This window comes from Artemia sp. Qi Xiang Cuo, chromosome 5 (genome assembly GCF_049724085.1).
Source record: "Artemia sp. Qi Xiang Cuo chromosome 5, ASM4972408v1, whole genome shotgun sequence".
Taxonomy (NCBI): Eukaryota; Metazoa; Arthropoda; class Branchiopoda; order Anostraca; family Artemiidae; genus Artemia; species Artemia sp. Qi Xiang Cuo.
In genome coordinates this window covers 52,920,112-52,937,198 of record NC_142798.1, presented here as the reverse complement: position 1 = coordinate 52,937,198, position 17,087 = coordinate 52,920,112, and the positions used below count along the sequence as shown (strand labels likewise).

The 17,087-nt window shown below is 35.7% G+C and overlaps 2 protein-coding genes across 5 annotated transcripts in view; one reads left to right on the top strand and one right to left on the bottom strand.

The window, feature by feature from the left end:
• Positions 1-11,504, bottom strand: part of LOC148952260 (uncharacterized) — a 35,567-nt gene extending 24,063 nt beyond the window's left edge. Inside the window, exon 1 of one of the 2 annotated variants that reach the window (XM_089088903.1) lies at positions 11,403-11,504. The gene's annotated coding sequence lies outside the window, so the exon portion shown is untranslated. Of the gene's footprint in view, positions 1-2,215; positions 2,374-11,402 lie in introns of those variants that run through there. The other variant, XM_089088901.1, reaches the window with a different exon arrangement.
• A 4,022-nt stretch (positions 11,505-15,526) lies between these two features.
• The window catches only part of Ttc19 (tetratricopeptide repeat domain 19), a 157,103-nt gene continuing 155,542 nt past the window's right edge, over positions 15,527-17,087 (top strand). For 2 of the 3 annotated variants that reach the window (XR_016141794.1, XM_089089702.1), the window contains exon 1: positions 15,527-15,642. The gene's annotated coding sequence lies outside the window, so the exon portion shown is untranslated. The remainder of the gene's footprint in view (positions 15,643-17,087) is intronic. The other variant, XM_089089703.1, reaches the window with a different exon arrangement.

Sequence of the window (17,087 nt, the reverse complement as noted above, 5' to 3'; positions counted from 1 at the left end):
TGTACTGTTTCTTCAGGGCATCTATCTCTTGTTTCATCACAGGCACTGAAGTCTTATTAGCAGCTGTCCTTTGCACTTGGGTTTCCTGTACAGATTTGATGGCACAGCAAGTCTTTATTGCCCTTGCAAGGGTCAATTTCCCTCCTTCACTTAGCAATTTCTCTCTAATCCTGTCACTCTTAACTCCAAAGACAACACAATCTTTTATTAGGTCATCTCTACTAGTATCAAAGTCACACTCATTAGCAATTAACTTGAGATTGGTCACATATTGTTCAATACTTTCATTACCCTGTCTCACCTGTGGAAAGTAAATCTTGTCACTATGGGGTTTGATATGGGCTCCAAGTTTATTAAGGTAAGTTTGAACCCTGTTTGTCTCAGCATCTGTTAGAGTCCATGTGCTGAAAATGTATTTTCCTTTATCACCAACCCATATCAATAAATACAAGCACTGGACAGCTGGGGATTTGCATTCCAGTGGTCTAGAGAATATTAACACAGTACTGTCTGAACCTTTACCAGGCTGATTTAAGGTTTGCTGATGACCAGTCCGAAGACAGATGTGGGGTAATATCCATGTTTACTGTTTTACTTCTGACACCATGCAAAATCTTTGGTTTAGATCAATGGTTTAATGGAAACCTAAACAAGCACCTACAACAAAAAGCATATATAAGCAAGCAAGCAATTATACGCATAGGCAATGTATGTTTAATAAGCAGGGCATTAAGCACAGCATGTCAATATTCTTCACCTGTGATACAAGTTTGTATAAAACTAAAGAAAAAAACACTTAAACAATAAAATTGTTGCTTTATAATATAGAGCATATATCCAGATCTATTCAAAGGGAGGTGAAACAAAGGCAAGCTACCCAAGGCACTGTTGCTAGGTTGCTCACTTTGATTTAGCTTTTTGCTTTCATTTGAGTTGGGAAGGGGGGTAAATTCCTACCAAATCATATTATTGAGTTAGGAATAAAGTGAATACACCATTTGATGCATTTTTTTATGCTGATTACAAATATAATAATCATTTCTATCAGAAATGAATTTTAGCCCCCCCCCCCTATATATGCCAATTCAGGGTTAGGTTTTAGAAATATATACCCTAAATTGGCATATATAGGTGGAGGGGGGCTGAAATTCATTTCTGATAGAAATGATTACTATATTCATAATCAGCATAAAAAAAGGCATCGAGTGGTATATTCACTTTATGCATAAGTCAATAATATGATTTGGTAGAAATTTACCGGAAGGGGACTGTAATTAATCCTTTCCCGGGGTTCAACCAACTCTAGAAATGCTTCTGCATGTTTCTAATAATCAAATTATGAAATTTACTTCAATTGCTGCAGTACCTTATTTATATTCATAAACTACTTTAAAATAATATTTGATATCTGACATTGTATATACATGAATTAAGATAAGGTGAGCTCTGTTCTCTGTAATTTGCTAGGCTAGCCTATTTATACTCAAATATTACTTTAATATAGGCCTAATATCTGATATCTGACATAGCATATAGGCCTACATGAATTAAGACAAGGAGAGATTATATTAAAATATAGGCCTAAAGGTTTTCACAAGTCAAGAAACCTGTTCACAAAGAAAATCAAGCATCAACAGATGCAAAACAAAAAACGATAGCCTAACATATCAAATAGGTCTAGGCCTACATACAGAACCACCAGGGTGTTGGGGTCCCTTTGCAAGTAAAATAGCTAGCCTATTAAAATCTGTAAAGAGCACAATAAAAGGCATCAATTAGTGTGTTTTCACCTTGTCCAATATCAGTAATGGAATCATGCAGGCTAGGGGCCGTTTTCACGAGGCCGTTTATATCGCCTATTTACCAAAAAAGCAAACACAGTAGGCCCATTTTTTAGCACTAAGATCTAACATCTAACATCTTTCTGCAAAGATTATCGTTTTTTAACTCATCTTTGTTCTAAGATCTTACAGCTCACTGATGTTAGCAAAAAGTGTGAAGACTACCACTGAGCAGAATGATGAAAGACGTTTGCACAAAAACGACCAAATATGTAAGATCTTTGTTCAAAGATTCCACTTTTAAGCGTTTTCTGACAAAAGATGTAGCCTAAGATCTTAGCACATTGATGAGTGGAAAAACAGGCCTAATGCTTATTCCAGAGCTATATTCATTGCACCACTCCCGTAGGTAAATGTACTGTTGTCTATCTTACCTCAGAAGTAGATATTCAGGATGATGATGGTTGAATAACTGACATCTCTTGTCTAATACCTTAGAAAGGTAGAAATTGTCATGCTGAACTGATTTAAATATTTCCTTTTAATAAAAAAATTAGAGTTGCCAAACTGGCCTGGAAGGATTTACTAAATCTGAGAGGAAAAATTTACTAAATCGTAACTGTTTTTATTAAATGCTCCGAAATTTTTTTTTGTGCATCATCAGGCATCGATTTTATTATATGATGATAATCAATAGGATTTTCACAATTTTTTTCCTTTTTTTATTTTTTTCTCTTTTCTTATTTTCTCTGTTTTTTCCTCTTATCTTTCGTTTTCCTTCAAATAAATTTACCGCTGTCGCTTGTCACTCATATATATTTTTTTTTTTTTTTTTTTTTTTTTTTTTTTTTTTTTAAACTACAGATGTTGCTGCTTAGACTGACAACATCGATTCGTTCGAGTTTTGAGAAGCGAAATATTTCTTTTCCCTAAAAAGCGTGAAGCTACTTCTGATTGGTTGAGGGCAGGAGTGGGCTTGCGCAGTACAGAGGCCGTATCCACCTTCAAGGGTCTCTTATGCTGTTAGTAGACTATTTTTGTTCCATGGGGGTCAGTCATGACAGTTGGAGAAAGAGAAACAATTGCCTATAAAACGTTGCCTATAGTAAAGGCCATACGGCTCCAATGTTTTATTATTATTTATTATTTTTTTTCCCCAGAGGCACTTCATATGGAAGGGGTCGTCGTAGAAACTTCAAAGGGGGCTCATTTAATTGGAAATCGATATTTCTTTGGTCCTTTATTTTATTCGAAAATTTTGTAAGGTCAACATGCCCCCCCCCCCCCCCACGCCCATCATTTCCCCAAACACATTCACACAAAATTTTGTGACTGCTATTTTGTTAAATGTAGATGATTTCCAGTTAGAAAATATGATTTTGAGGAGGACACTCCCCCACAACCCTCAGGGCAAGGGTTTTAATTTATACCCTGGGGGCATATAAAGTTTTTATAGAAGGCGTTGTCGTAGAAACTTCAAAAAAGGCTCATTCGATTGGAAATTCAAAAAGCTAGTGCCCTTTTTAATAGTCGAAAGTGATTGTAGTGTAACTATCCCACCCCCCCCCACCCCAAAATTTCCCCAAACAAAAACAATAAAAATAATAATAAAGCCAATTTTTTCCGCGGATTTGATTTACAAAAAGAAAAAAAAATTTTTAGGTGGATACACCCCCACAACCCTCAGGGCCAGAGTTTTAAGTTATGCCCCGGGGGCGTATAAGGTTTTTATCGAAGGCGTTGTCGTAGAAACTTCAAAACAGGCTCATTCGATTGGAAGTTATAGGGCTAGTACCCTTTTTAATAGTCGAAAATGATTGGAGGGCAACTAGCCCCCCCCCCCACGCCCATCATTCCCCCCAACACATCCAATGGAAATTTTGAGATAGCCATTTTGTTCAGCGTAGTTGATTTCCAGATAGAAAATGTGTTTTTGAGGAGGATACTCCCCCACAACCCTCAGGGCAAGGGTTTTAAGTTATGCCCTGGGGGCCTATAAGGTTTTTATAGAAGGCGTTGCCGTAGAAACTTCAAAACATGCTCATTCGATTGGAAATTAAAGGGCTAGTGCCCGTTATAGTAAACAAAAGTGATTGGAGTGTAACTAGCCCCCTCCCCCCCCCACGCCCATCATTTCCCCAAACACATCCAATCAAAATTTTCAAATAGCCATTTTGTTCAGCGTAGTTGATTTCCAGATAAAAAATATATTTTTGAGGAGGACACTCCTCCACAACCCTCAGGGCAAAGGTTTAAAGGTATGCCCTGGGGGCATATAAGGTTTTTATAGAAGGTGTTGTCGTAGAAACTTCAAAACAGGTTCATTCGATTGGAAATTAAAGGGCTAGTCCCCTTTTTAATAGTCGAAAGTGGTTGGAGTGCAACTAGCCCACCCCCAAACACATCCAAACCCATCATTTCCCCAAACACATCCAATCAAAATTTTGAGATAGCCATTTTGTTCAGCGTAGTTGATTTCCAGATAGAAAATATGTTTAGGAGGAGGAGACTCCCCCAAAACGTTCAGGGCAAGGGTTTTAAGTTATGCCCTGGGGGCATATTAGGTTTTTTTAGAAGGTGTTGTTGTAGAAACTTAAAAAAAGGCTCATTCGATTGGAAATTCAAAGGGATAGTGCCCTTTTTAATATTCGAAAGTGATTGGAGGGCAACTTGCCCCCCCCCCCTAAGCCCATCATTCCCCCAAACACATCCAATCAAAATTTTGAGATTGTCATTTTGTTCAGCGTAGTTAATTTCCAGATAGAAAATATATTTTTGAGGAGGACTCCCTCCCAAAACCTTCAGGGCAAGTGTTTTAAGTAATACCCTGAGGGCATATAAGGTTTTTATAGAAGGCGTTGTTGTAGAAACTTAAAAACAGTTTCATTCAATTAGAAAATAAAGGGCTATTGCCCTTTTTAATAGTCGAAAATGATTGGAGGGCAACTAGCCCCCCTCCCTCCCCCACGCCCATTATTTCCCCAAAAACATCCAATCAAAATTTTGAGATAGCCCTTTTGTTCAGCGTAGTTGATTTCCAGATAGAAAATATGTTTTTGAGGAGGACACTCCCCCAGAACCTTCAGGGCAAGGGTTTTAAATTATGCCCTGGGGGGCATATAAGGTTTTTTATTGAAGGCGTTGTCATAGAAACTTCAAAAAAGGCTCATTCGATTGGAAATTCAAAGGGATAGTGCCCTTTTTGATAGTCGAAAGTGATTGGAGGGCAACTAGCCCCCCCCCTCCACGCCCATCATTTCCCCAAACACAGCCAATCAAAATTTTGAGATAGCCATTTTGTTCAGCGTAGTTGATTTTCAGATAGAAAACATGTTTCTGAGGAGGACAAACCCCCATAACCCTCAGGGGAAGGGATTTAAGTTATGTCCTGGGGGCATTTAAGGTTTTTTTAGAAGGCATTGTCATAGAAACTTCAAAAAAGGCTCATTCGATTTTAAATTCAAAAGGATAGTGCCCTTTTTAATAGTCAAAAGTGATTGTAGGGCAACTAGCCTCTCCCCCTACGCCCATCATTCCCCTAAACACATCCAATCAAACTTTTGAGATAGCCATTTTTGTTCAGCGTAGTTGATTTCTAGATTGAAAATATAATTTTGAGGAGGACACTCCCCCACAACCCTCAGGGCAAGGGTTTTAAGTTATGCCCTGGGGGCATATAAGGTTTTTATAGAAGGTGTTGTCGTAGAAACTTCAAAACAGGCTCATTCGATTGGAAATTAAAGGGCTAGTGCCCTTTTTAATAGTCGAAAGTGATTGGAGGTACATTTTAAAATTTGGTATTTTTGAACTCGCAAGGTCAATTTAGGGGGTGGAGGGTAGGCTAATTCTCATAGCAGCATACAACTACCCCAAATCAGTATCACTAAATAAATGAAACCCAAAACAAACAAAAATTAAGATAAATATTAGAGTCAAACTCAAAACGAGCATAAATTAATGTGAGTAGGGTTCAAAACCCCTATGTTTTCTAGAAGCCAGAATATAATTTGTACTTTACTGAAAAAAAATCGATTGGAAATTAAAGGGCTAGTGCCCTTTTTAATAGTCGAAAGTGATTGGAAGTCAACTAGCCCCCCCCACGCCCATCATTTTCCCAAACATATCCAATCAAACTTTTGAGATAGCCATTTTGTTCAGTGTAGCTGATTTCCATATAGAAAATATGTTTTTGAGGAGGACACTCCCCCACAACCCTCAGGGCAAGGGTTTTAAGTTATGCCCTGGGGGCATATAAGGTTTTTATAGAAGGCGTTGTCGTAGAAACTTCAAAACAGGCACATGCCATTAGAAATTCAAAGGGATAGAGTCCTTTATAATAGTTAAAAGTGATTGGAGGGGACCTAGCCCTCTCCCCACGCCCATCATTCACCCAAAAACATCCAATCAAAATTTTAAGATAGCCATTTTGTTCTGCGTAGTTGATTTCCAGATAGAAAATATGTTTTTAAGGAGGATAATCCCCCACAACCCTCAGGGCAAGGGTTTTAAGTTATGCCCTGGGGGTATATAAGGTTTTTATAGAAGGCGGTGTCATAGAAACTTCAAAAAAAGCTCATTCGATTGGAACTTCCGAGGGCTAGTGCCCTTTGTAATAGTCGAAAGTGATTTGAGGACAACTAACCCCCCTCTCACGCCCACCTTTTCCCCAAACACATCCAATCAAAATTTTAAGACAGCCATTTTATTAAACGTAGCTTTAAGTTCTGGAAATTAGGTCTTTGAGGATTACAACTCCCCCAAAGCCCTCAGGGCAAGGGTTTTAATTTAAAGATTCTCCGAATCCTTCATATTATTTCTTATGGAAGGGATGCTCGTATAATCTTTAGAGAGGGCTCATTTGATTGAAAATTGAAAGTTCTTGTTCACTTTTTAAGACTCAAAAGAGATTGAAGGGCAACTAGCCCCTCTCCCTCCTCCACGCCCTAAATGCATCAGATAAAAATTTTGAGATATACATTTTGTTAAAATATTTCAAAGTTATGATAATAAAAAACTCCTGTGTCGACACAGCCCACCAGGGCCCAGAGGTAGGCGTTGTAAGTAATGCCCTGGGGCATAACTTATTAAGGGGGGTTTATAACTTACGGGAAGGGGTTTTGTATGGGAAGAACTTAGAGGAAATCTATTATAATTATCTGATTATAAGGTTAAAATACATACTCTGTGATAGATGCAAAATTGCTTTGGCAATAGATTTTTATGATAATATTATAAAATATTTTTATAATAATTTTTACTTTACTGAAAAAAAAATTCAAATGAGTTTACTGAAAAAAAATGTGCATTGTCAATTTAATATACATATGCTGATATTTATTCCCTAAAATCTTAATTAATTTTTGATTTCTTAAAGTTACAAAAGTGAAAATATTTCAAAGAATTGTTTTCAGTAAAGCGCCAATGACGCAGTAGGTTTTAGGCTTTTACAGTGAGACAATAACCAAACTCTTGTTTGTAGTTATTTTTATTCTATTCAAACTTGATTTGCATATTCAATTTAAGTTTCACTCTTTATAAGATTTATTTATTCATTTACAATAATATATATTGTATGTTTGTTTGCATTGATTGTTTATTTAATTTCTGTTCGTTTTAAGTTTCATTTATATTCTAATGGCAAAAATTTTTTTTCATTTTAAGCTTGATTTTCATATTCAATCTATGCATTACTCGCTTTAACATCTATTTATTCATTTCTATTATTACTTGTTGTATGTTTTTTGCTATGATTGTTTATTTAATTTCTGTTCGTTTTGGGTTTCATTTATTCTTTAATAGTAATTTCTGGTCGTTTTGAGTTTGAATTTTACAAGGTATTTGTATCTCCTGAGCTTAAGTTTAAAATAGCCTTTACTTTTCTTTGAAAAACTTATTTTTCGGAAATTTTTTTTTAATCAATTTATTTAAATGATTATCTTCTCACATCACAAATCAACTTTATTGCAAATCAAATCACAAATCAACTTTTGCAAACATATGAAAATCTTCAAATACAGGATAAGAAAAAAAACGAAAGAAATGTCCCTTCCAGTAGCTTCCATGACGACGAACAAAATTCCAACCTCCTAGATGATATGATATACGCGCATCCAGATATGCAATGCAAGCAGGGGCAAAGTAGCCAATTTGGCAACTATTTTCTGGTAGCCAAACCACCCTTAAATGGAAAAATGGTCGACAACTTTACATCCAGTTGCATGCCTGGACAAACTTTCATCCAGTTTCAGTATTTCAACAAGGTTGTTAATTTTGTAAGCGCTCCAAGAAACGATCAGAGGAAAAAAACAATCTGAACTATTCCTCAATGTCCACAAAATCTATAACCTCCTCCTATAGAGTTAAAGAAGATTTTCTTGGTCTCCACCTTGAGATTCTTAATACTAACTGTGGTGGTATCGATCAAGTCACTAATCCCCCATTTTCATTTTCTCTGCGCACCATTTGTTTTGTGTGCATCATCGCAGCAACAGTTTCCATCTTTAGCCTATTCCGAAGCTTTGTCTTCAGGTTTGACAAAACTGAGAAATGTGGTTCTGATTCAGCAGACGAATGGGGGAGACAGCAGAGCTACAAAATAAATTTGCAAAGATCATTAAATGTCGATCCCCCCTACCATCTTTCCCCGAACGCAAATTTTTCAGAACATATCAGGCTAAATTATGTCACTAAGTCTATTTTTCACAAAGTCTTTCCTAGACTCTTATTCTGACCAAAGCACATCAAGGATGTCTCTTTTTCCCTCTACGTCCCTATCAACATGCCCCAACAAATTTGGAAATGGAACCATGAGTAATACGAGTGTTCTGACTGAACCGCTCAAAGTAATGGCAGGATTGATGCAATCAAGGTTCTTGTGCGTTTCATCTTCCCTGTTGAGCCTCTTGGCAACCTGCCTACAGAGCCCTACTTAATATAACCTGCAGTTTTTTTGGAATTCTGCAAGCTTCAGCAGAAAATTCGCATGGGCATGACTGCTAGAATTGTTGGCGTCAGCTTCCGACAATAACAATTGACACCCGGTGCTTGTCCCGAGGTTCAATTTGCTCAGAGTTTCAAAACTTCCTCCTGTGCAGCCCTTTGTATCACACTCGGCTTCACAAAGTACTTCAATACTGAGGGTAAATGTTGCTCTGGTGCTACTTAGAAAACTGTAAATACAAACCTCTCTGCTCTGAAACTTAAGATTGAGCACATTGATCTTCTTCAGCATGAAAGACAGAAAAAACAGATATGCTTTGCAGAAGGGATCATTCATGAAACGACAAATTGGCCTTGCCTTCTCTCAACTAATTCTATCAGTGTCAGGGTTGTTAGAATGATCACCCAGGAACAGAATCAATGCATCCCAATGTTAAAAATTTCTGTTAACCACGGCTTCAAGATACAACCAATGTGTAGCACTGATTATCAACTCTTGAAACTGTTCATACTCCTTAACCTGTTTTGGCCTAACACCAATATAGTTGACTGCGTTTCTAGTAAAGACTTCTGCACTTTCAGGTAAGAGTCTTGAAGCGTGAGAAGAGCACAGGGCCAAGGAGTGCCTAAAACAGCCTAACGTAAACAGGTGAGGCACCTGTTCTTTGAGTAGTGCACCAAGACCTCTTCTGTCTCCAGTATTGACTGCAAAATTTTCATAGGCAAGACCAATAATATTCTCAAGAGGAATGTCATGGGCATTGAGGAAGGACACCATTAACTTTTTCAGTCCACTGCCAGTCACGTCTGTAACCTCTAACAGAGGAAGGAATTCTTCACTGACAATTTTGTTCCTCTTGTACTTCAGATTCACTACTAAGCATTTTTACCTTGAGAGGTCGGTCGATTCGTCCACGATCAGAGAGAATTTCATTTTCCTATGCTTTTCGTTAGCTCATAGTCTGCAGAAAATTCTTTATGACCCCCGTCATTTTAATTCAAGAAATTTCCAATTTCTTAGCAACTGAAGAGTCAGGAAAGCATGCATTCATTACCTGGATCAAAGTTTCACTCTTCCTAACCAAGATCTCTTCCGAAGCAATCCATGCAGAAAGGCCAAGTTCGGCTTCAGCTACTAGTTTACATAATTTTGATTGATTTTCAAACTTTGTTTGGAAACTATAATCAGAGAGCAGTGAAATAGCAGGGAGGTTTTTCAATGTCTTTTGATGTGCAATCAACAGGTTTAATATGACTGAAAACTACTTTCAGATTGCATAAGACACATGTGTCCTACCAACAGATAACCTGAAAATAAGCATCCTTTTGTCTATTGGCACAAGGACTATAGGCTAGCTTGATTCCTCATGTTTGAATCAGTTTTCCACGCACACCACAACAACAGGCCTGGTTTTACCTACACTAGGAGGTAACAACCATTAGGAAAAACTAGTCAAAAAATTTTGGAGGACTCAATAGTTTGCAGTTTCTCTCCATACATTAGAAAAAAATCCTTCATAGGTCAGATTTTCCTTTTCTGTGAGGAATTACCACCTCAGTGGGTGCTGTACATCCTTTTTTGTTCTGTTTTTCACCACTTTTGAGCAAAAACTGACCATACACCCTTGTGCACTTAACACACCTTTTATTGTATTTAAGGTGTGTTAAAATTATTTAAGGCGTATTTAAATTGTATTAAGGTAGGAAGAACTGAAACTGAAGCCATAGGATTAAAAAAACATCAATTCAGACAGAGAAAAATGTTCAAATTTTGTTGAACAGAATTAAATTTGGCAAAAAAATTATTTTATATTTTTTTCATATTTCCGGTAAATTTACTAAAAGACTTACTAAATTTAAAAATGTTTAAAAATTTTACTACATTTGACCTCGATTTACTAAATTTACTAACTCAGATCCCTTTTTACTAAGTTTAGTAAAATTTTACTAAGTATGGCAACCATGAAAGAAATAGATAGTATTCTTAAATATCAAATCGTTCCTGAGACATGGTGTAATAACCTGACATAGTCTACTAAGTTTTAAGAAATTGACTTAATAAAAGCATTTAAAAATGCAATAACGTTAATTATAAGTTATAAAGAAGTCGGGAAATAGTGGGTTCTAGATAAAAAGTTTGAAACTGACCACCAAATTAAGAGCTGAAAGAATGGCTGTAGAGATATGGGAATCTTGTAATTCCTTAAAATCTTGTAATTCCTTGTTTTAAAACAGGACGTGTGGTCGGGGCATGAAGTATATATATGCCAGCTTTTGCGATAACGCGTGGTTATCTCTCTGAACTATTTTGTATGACCTCTGGATTTTTTGATCGTTTTGGGAATTGTAAATGTATGTAATTCAATTATTATTTTTATTTTATGATTATGCCTAAGCCCAAGTGCTGTACCATTGTTTCCTTTAAAGCTTAATAAAAGTTATTAAACTATATCAAACCTCTCTATAACTTTATTTAAATCTCTCGATTTACTCCCAGTCGATACGCCAAGATAATTAGTCAGACCAAGGTCTAAGGCCCATTACCAAAGTTTAGTCAACTTGGGGCCGTAATTATACTATCAACGAAAGGTAGATTAGCAAACGAACCAAAACCTATGTTATACCAGCTGGTGATAACTGGGTGGCAACTATAACCTTACTTTACAACAATCATAAACTTACTGTACTACAGCTGGTGGCATGTGGCAAAACTGGGTCGAGAAGACTAAATCAAAATTGTATATTAAAACAAAAATGGTTTTACCAGTTGAAAAATGGTTACCCTATCAACGGTGCTTGAAATTGCCAAATTATACCAGAATACGTGGGAATTTCGGATGTCGATAAATTCATCGAAACACTAAAAAATTTCGACGAATTAACTGAAACGTTTGACAATAAGATCAAAGAGCAATGCGTTGCAGCTACTTTAAAGGGAAGTACGCTTAAACATTTTGAGTCAATTAAAGAAAAAGAGCCAAAGAACTTTAGCAAGACAAGGTTCATAGAAACGAGTGTTCCCTAAAGAACAGAGGTAGTTACATCCAATGCATCAAATACTATTAGGAAGTCTGCAGACAAAATGTGTTGGTCTTTATGCCTACAGTTGGGGAAAGGCGGAAGTGACGATAAAGTGCAAAAAGTACAATTACATACTTTTACACAAGGGTTACCAAATAAAACTACTAAGGCTAACATTATCACGGAAAGCTGAAAATTTCGAGCAGGCCATTATCATACTAGAAGCAGAGGTAAAAATTGACGAGGTTATGAAAAATTTTGACCAGATGTCAAAAAAAAGCGCAGAAAACCAAGACAATATAAACCATGGAAGGGGCAAAAGCGTGTGAAATTTGAGGAGATAGAGTGTGAGCCAAAAAGCCGCGAAGGAGGCCAAAATCTCTCACATTGGACTGACCCCTCCCCATTTGACAACCAATCCCATGGTATTAGATCCTTAATGTATTTATGGACACCCACCTCCTCCTCCTGAAGACAATAGTAGAGCAAATAGTGACAGGTCAAGAATATACAGAAATAGCTATAGACTTCATGCGGAACGGCAGATCACCAAGCAATACAGAAAAAGATTCAATTGCTATTATTGTGGCAAACCGAATCACTAAGCGGCAGATTGTTGGCATAGAATGTATAAGGAAGGCACAACATACAAGACAAGAAACCAGTTCGGAGCACAGGGGGGCAGCATTTAAGAAGGCAGGGAACAAATAATACATGACATAATCAAATAATATTCCTGAATTTATGCCTAGAAATCAAAACGGTAAACAACACCCAAGGTCAAAGTAGCAACACTGAGGAAAATTTGGAAAACCCCGAAAACTTTTGGACAAATGATATCGGGCACTTGAATGGAGAAACCAGCCTGTAAGGGTCGACAGAGCTGAACCTTATCAAAGACCCCTAAATCGTTAAGAATGTTGTGATACGGAGATAAATAATAATTTATCTAGCACTAAATATGGCATTATTGAAGGCTCTCCTACTTAAATTGCCAGATTTGTCGCAAGACTTCTGTTTGCAAACAGACGCGTCGGCGTACGGAATTGAACCGGTACTATTGAATATAAATTCTGAGGGGGAAGTATCAATAGTTCAATATGCCAGCCGATCTCTGACAGAGCCAAAAAGAAAATATTCAACGGTTGAAAGAGAATTATTTGTTGTTGTAGTTTTTACCCAATATTTTCGCCAGTTTTTGCTTGCAAAAAAGTTTACTTTACACGTAGATCAAAAATCGCTAATTTGGTTGCATACAATACAATATATTTCAGCGAGGCTAACAAGATGGGTACTCCGTCTTCAAGCGCAGTCATACAACCCAATATATATAAAGGCAGTACCAACATTTTACCAGATGTTGAGCCCAGAGGGGGACATAAATTTGACCGCCATCCCAAACGATTCTGTCGATGCGAGAATATTGTCAAATAGAAATATTTCGCTGCACCAATATAAAGATGATTTTTGTGCAGCCATGAAGTCCTTTTTATTAAGCGGGAAAGAACTTCCAGAGCATTTCAAACATTTTCTAAAAGAAATAGATAATTTTGATTTAGATGAGAGCAAAATTTTTTTAATAAGATATTATAGAGCGCCCCAGGCGTATAGAGGTGTAATAACTTATAAAATTATCTAGATATGGTGACATGATCGACATGGTGTAATAACCTGACATAGCCTACTAAGTGTCAAGAAATTGATTTAATAAAAGCATTTAAATTGCAATAACACAAATTACATATATATATATATATATATATATATATATATATATATATATATATATATATATATATATATATATATATATATATATATATATATATATATATATATATATATATATATATATATATATATATATATATATATATATATATATATATATATATATATATATATATATATATATGTGTGTGTGTGTGTGTGTGTGTGTGTGTGTGTGTGTGTGTGTGTGTGTGTGTGTGTGTGTGTGTGTGTGTGTGTGTGTGTGTGTGTGTGTGTGTGTGTGTGTGTGTGTGTGTGTGTGTGTGTGTGTGTGTGTGTGTGTGTGTGTGTGTGTGTGTGTGTGTGTGTGTGTGTGTGTGTGTGTGTGTGTGTGTGTGTGTGTGTGTGTGTGTGTGTGTGTGTGTGTGTGTGTGTGTGTGTGTGTGTGTGTGTGTGTGTGTGTGTGTGTGTGTGTGTGTGTGAGTGTGCGTTTCAGCGTTGTGTGTACAACGCTCAAAAGATATACAACACTATTTTTTCCATGAAAAAGATTACGTCAATAAAAAACGAACAGAAATTAATTTTAAAAACTTTTTCCACAAGACAAGTTTTTCAAAAAGAAAGTAAAGAGAAAAATAATGAGCAAAAATAAAGCCAAATAATCTTCCAAGCGTAAATCTGTCACAAATCACTATCAATAAATAAATGAAACTCAAAACGAACAGAAATTACAATAAATAGGCGAGTCAAACTCAAAACCAGCAAAAATGAACATGAGTAGGGCTGATCAAGACCAAAACACTGTTTGCGCTTTACTGAAAACAAAATACGTTTGAAATGTTTTCACCTTTCTTTTTTTCATGAATGAAAAATTATCAAAACCTTTAGGAAGAAATGTCAGTATATGTAAATCAAACTGATAATCCACTGTCATTTGTTTGTTTGTTTGTTTTTTCAGTGAAAAACTTTTCCTTGAAAATCTAATCTAAAATCAAGTAAATCAACTTGGTTAAATAAGCTTTAAACTAAACGTCTAAAATGCAACTATTTCCTTTACGAACGAACGCACCACCATACGGCATTATTGTCTCTGAAATTGAAAAGCTCAATATATAGTTTTTCAAAAATATTAAATATAATGGCTATCTCAGGATTTTTAATCTGTAGCAACTTGGCCGTATTTGAGTCAAAATTGTAGTTCAATACCATAATACATTAGAAAACGCCACCTTTCTGTGGCACAATCTTTTTCGAACCCTAAAAGGGCACTAAAACTTTTAGTTCCTGTTCTAATAAGCCTTCTCCCGATATTTTAGGACTATTGGTTTAATACGACAATCCCTGGAAAACAAGAAGCAAACAAACATATAAAAATGTATGCGTGATCTTCTTTCTCGTAAAATGATCTAGAAAGAAGCTTGAAAACTCTACAACAGCGTTTTGTCATGTGCAGAACCTTATGATTTAATTTCCATCACGATCATTTGCCACTCTAGGAGAGTTTCTCCCCTTTTTTATAAATCTGGTGATTTTTCATAGGCTCGTAGCTCTTGGTACGTAATTTCAAATTTGCTGACTATCATATATTTGAGATTACATGTAAAGCTCATTATTGGAATTTATATATTAGGCCCATTCTTTTGCACTAAGATCTTACATTTAAGATCTCGAATCTTTCTGCAAAAAATTCCGTTCTTTTAACTTATCTTTGTTCTAAGATCTTGTACCTCATTGATGTTAGAAAAAAGTGTGAAAGACCCCATCTTTCTGCCATATAGAACAATGAGGAGAGAACTTTGATGATATACTCATCATCGTATTTAGACCGCTGATCAGAGCAGAGTGATGAAAGACATTTGCAAAAGAACGCTATAAGATGTAAGATCTTAGTGCTAAGATTTAACTTTTAAGCGTTCTCTGTCAAAAGATGTAAGATCTTAGCACAAAAATGAGTAAAAGAACGGCTCTATTGGTTTCAAAACTTTTTTTTCAGTTTCGGTTACTATTCAGCTTAGTCGCTCTTTACCCACAGTTTGTGTTCGGCTTTCGAAATCGTCATCTAATTTTTTTTTATAGCAAATTTTAAATTAACTTAACGTGGTACAACGTTTTGACTTCGTATTAAAAACAACAAAAAAATAAGAATCTCGTTTGCAAGCAGCTTCAATCTTTTTTATCAATCTGGCTTTGAGTATGTTTTTTTTTACTTTAAATCTTGAAGACAGAATTCTAATGATTTGAATACGATTATAAGCCACTTTAGGGATTTTTTTTTCAAATTTAAGACATTCTTTTATTAAAATTTATTATAGGGAGAAATCAGATAGTTAGAAGTATAGTTGATAACATAGTTTATCTAGGATCAAATTGAATATTCAATTCAAACTTTTTATTTCCTCCAAATACAAAGAGTAAAAACTAAAAAAAATAACTGCTAGCCTAATCAACAGGCCATAAAATTCGGTAAAATTCTACTTTAGCTACTTTTGGCTATCTTGGAATGGGGTAAGGTTAGAAAAATGAAACTTTCAGGGATGGGTCTACAGGCTAAAGTATGTCCTGGGAAGGTATTTTGAAGTACCTACCTCCACTCCTTCTCCCTCTAGAGGGTCCTGAAATTTTGCCTACATGACAGGTCTATACCCATTGAAATTTTGACAAAACAACATTTTACATTAATTTTCAGTTATCAGTTTCTTTTTCCCTGACTTTAGCTCTGAAAATGCAATTTCAGTTATTTGAGCAGAATTTTAAGCCATATAAATAGTTTATTTCCAAAATTTAGGAAATGTATTTGCATATCTTTAAAACCATATAAATTGGGATTGAACAAAGTTGTGAAGCTGAAAACAGTTGTGTTGTACTTGATTTAAGCAGAAGATCTATTTTGCAAGGTTTCACTTTTATAACACACATATTTTTAAAGGTCATCAAAGGTCAGGACCCTCTAGAGGGAGAAAGAGTGGAAGTAGTTACTTCAAAATACCTTCCCGGGACATACTTTAGCCTGTAGAACCATCCCTGAAAGTTTCATTTTCTTAACCTAACCCCTTTCCAAGACAGTCAAAAGTAGCTAAAGTAGAATTTTACCTAAAATTCTTTTAAACTAGGGTAAAAGACCTCATTTTGGGAAAGACCACTTTTCTTTGGCATTTTGGAAAAATAGCAATGGGTTTTTGGACTGCCCCTTTTTTTACTACAGTATGACACAATGCAAGTGTAGACCCAATCATCTCTCACTAGAGCCAGCCCAGTGGGAGTAACTTGTCATCATAAATCCAATGTGTGGTCTCTGTTTTGACAAGCAAGTGAAATGAAAGAAATACATATGTAATATTTGTGATTTATAGAATAAAAATCAAGAAATAAAAGTTGTATTTTTAGAATCAGAAGACAATCAGCTTTCTATTAATATGTGAATAATACTGAAACACTAAAAAGATATTTACATCAAAATAGGATAATCGGTATTTCCAAAAAGAGGTCTTTCTAGGTAAGTCAATAAACTAATCATTTTCAGTAAATGATCTTAAATAATTTTAATAATAACCATGTTGTTGCATAGCTTGGACTTTTAGCTATTCATTGGCCTATACAAACCTTTTCAACTCTAATTTGATAACAAGATATGAGGTT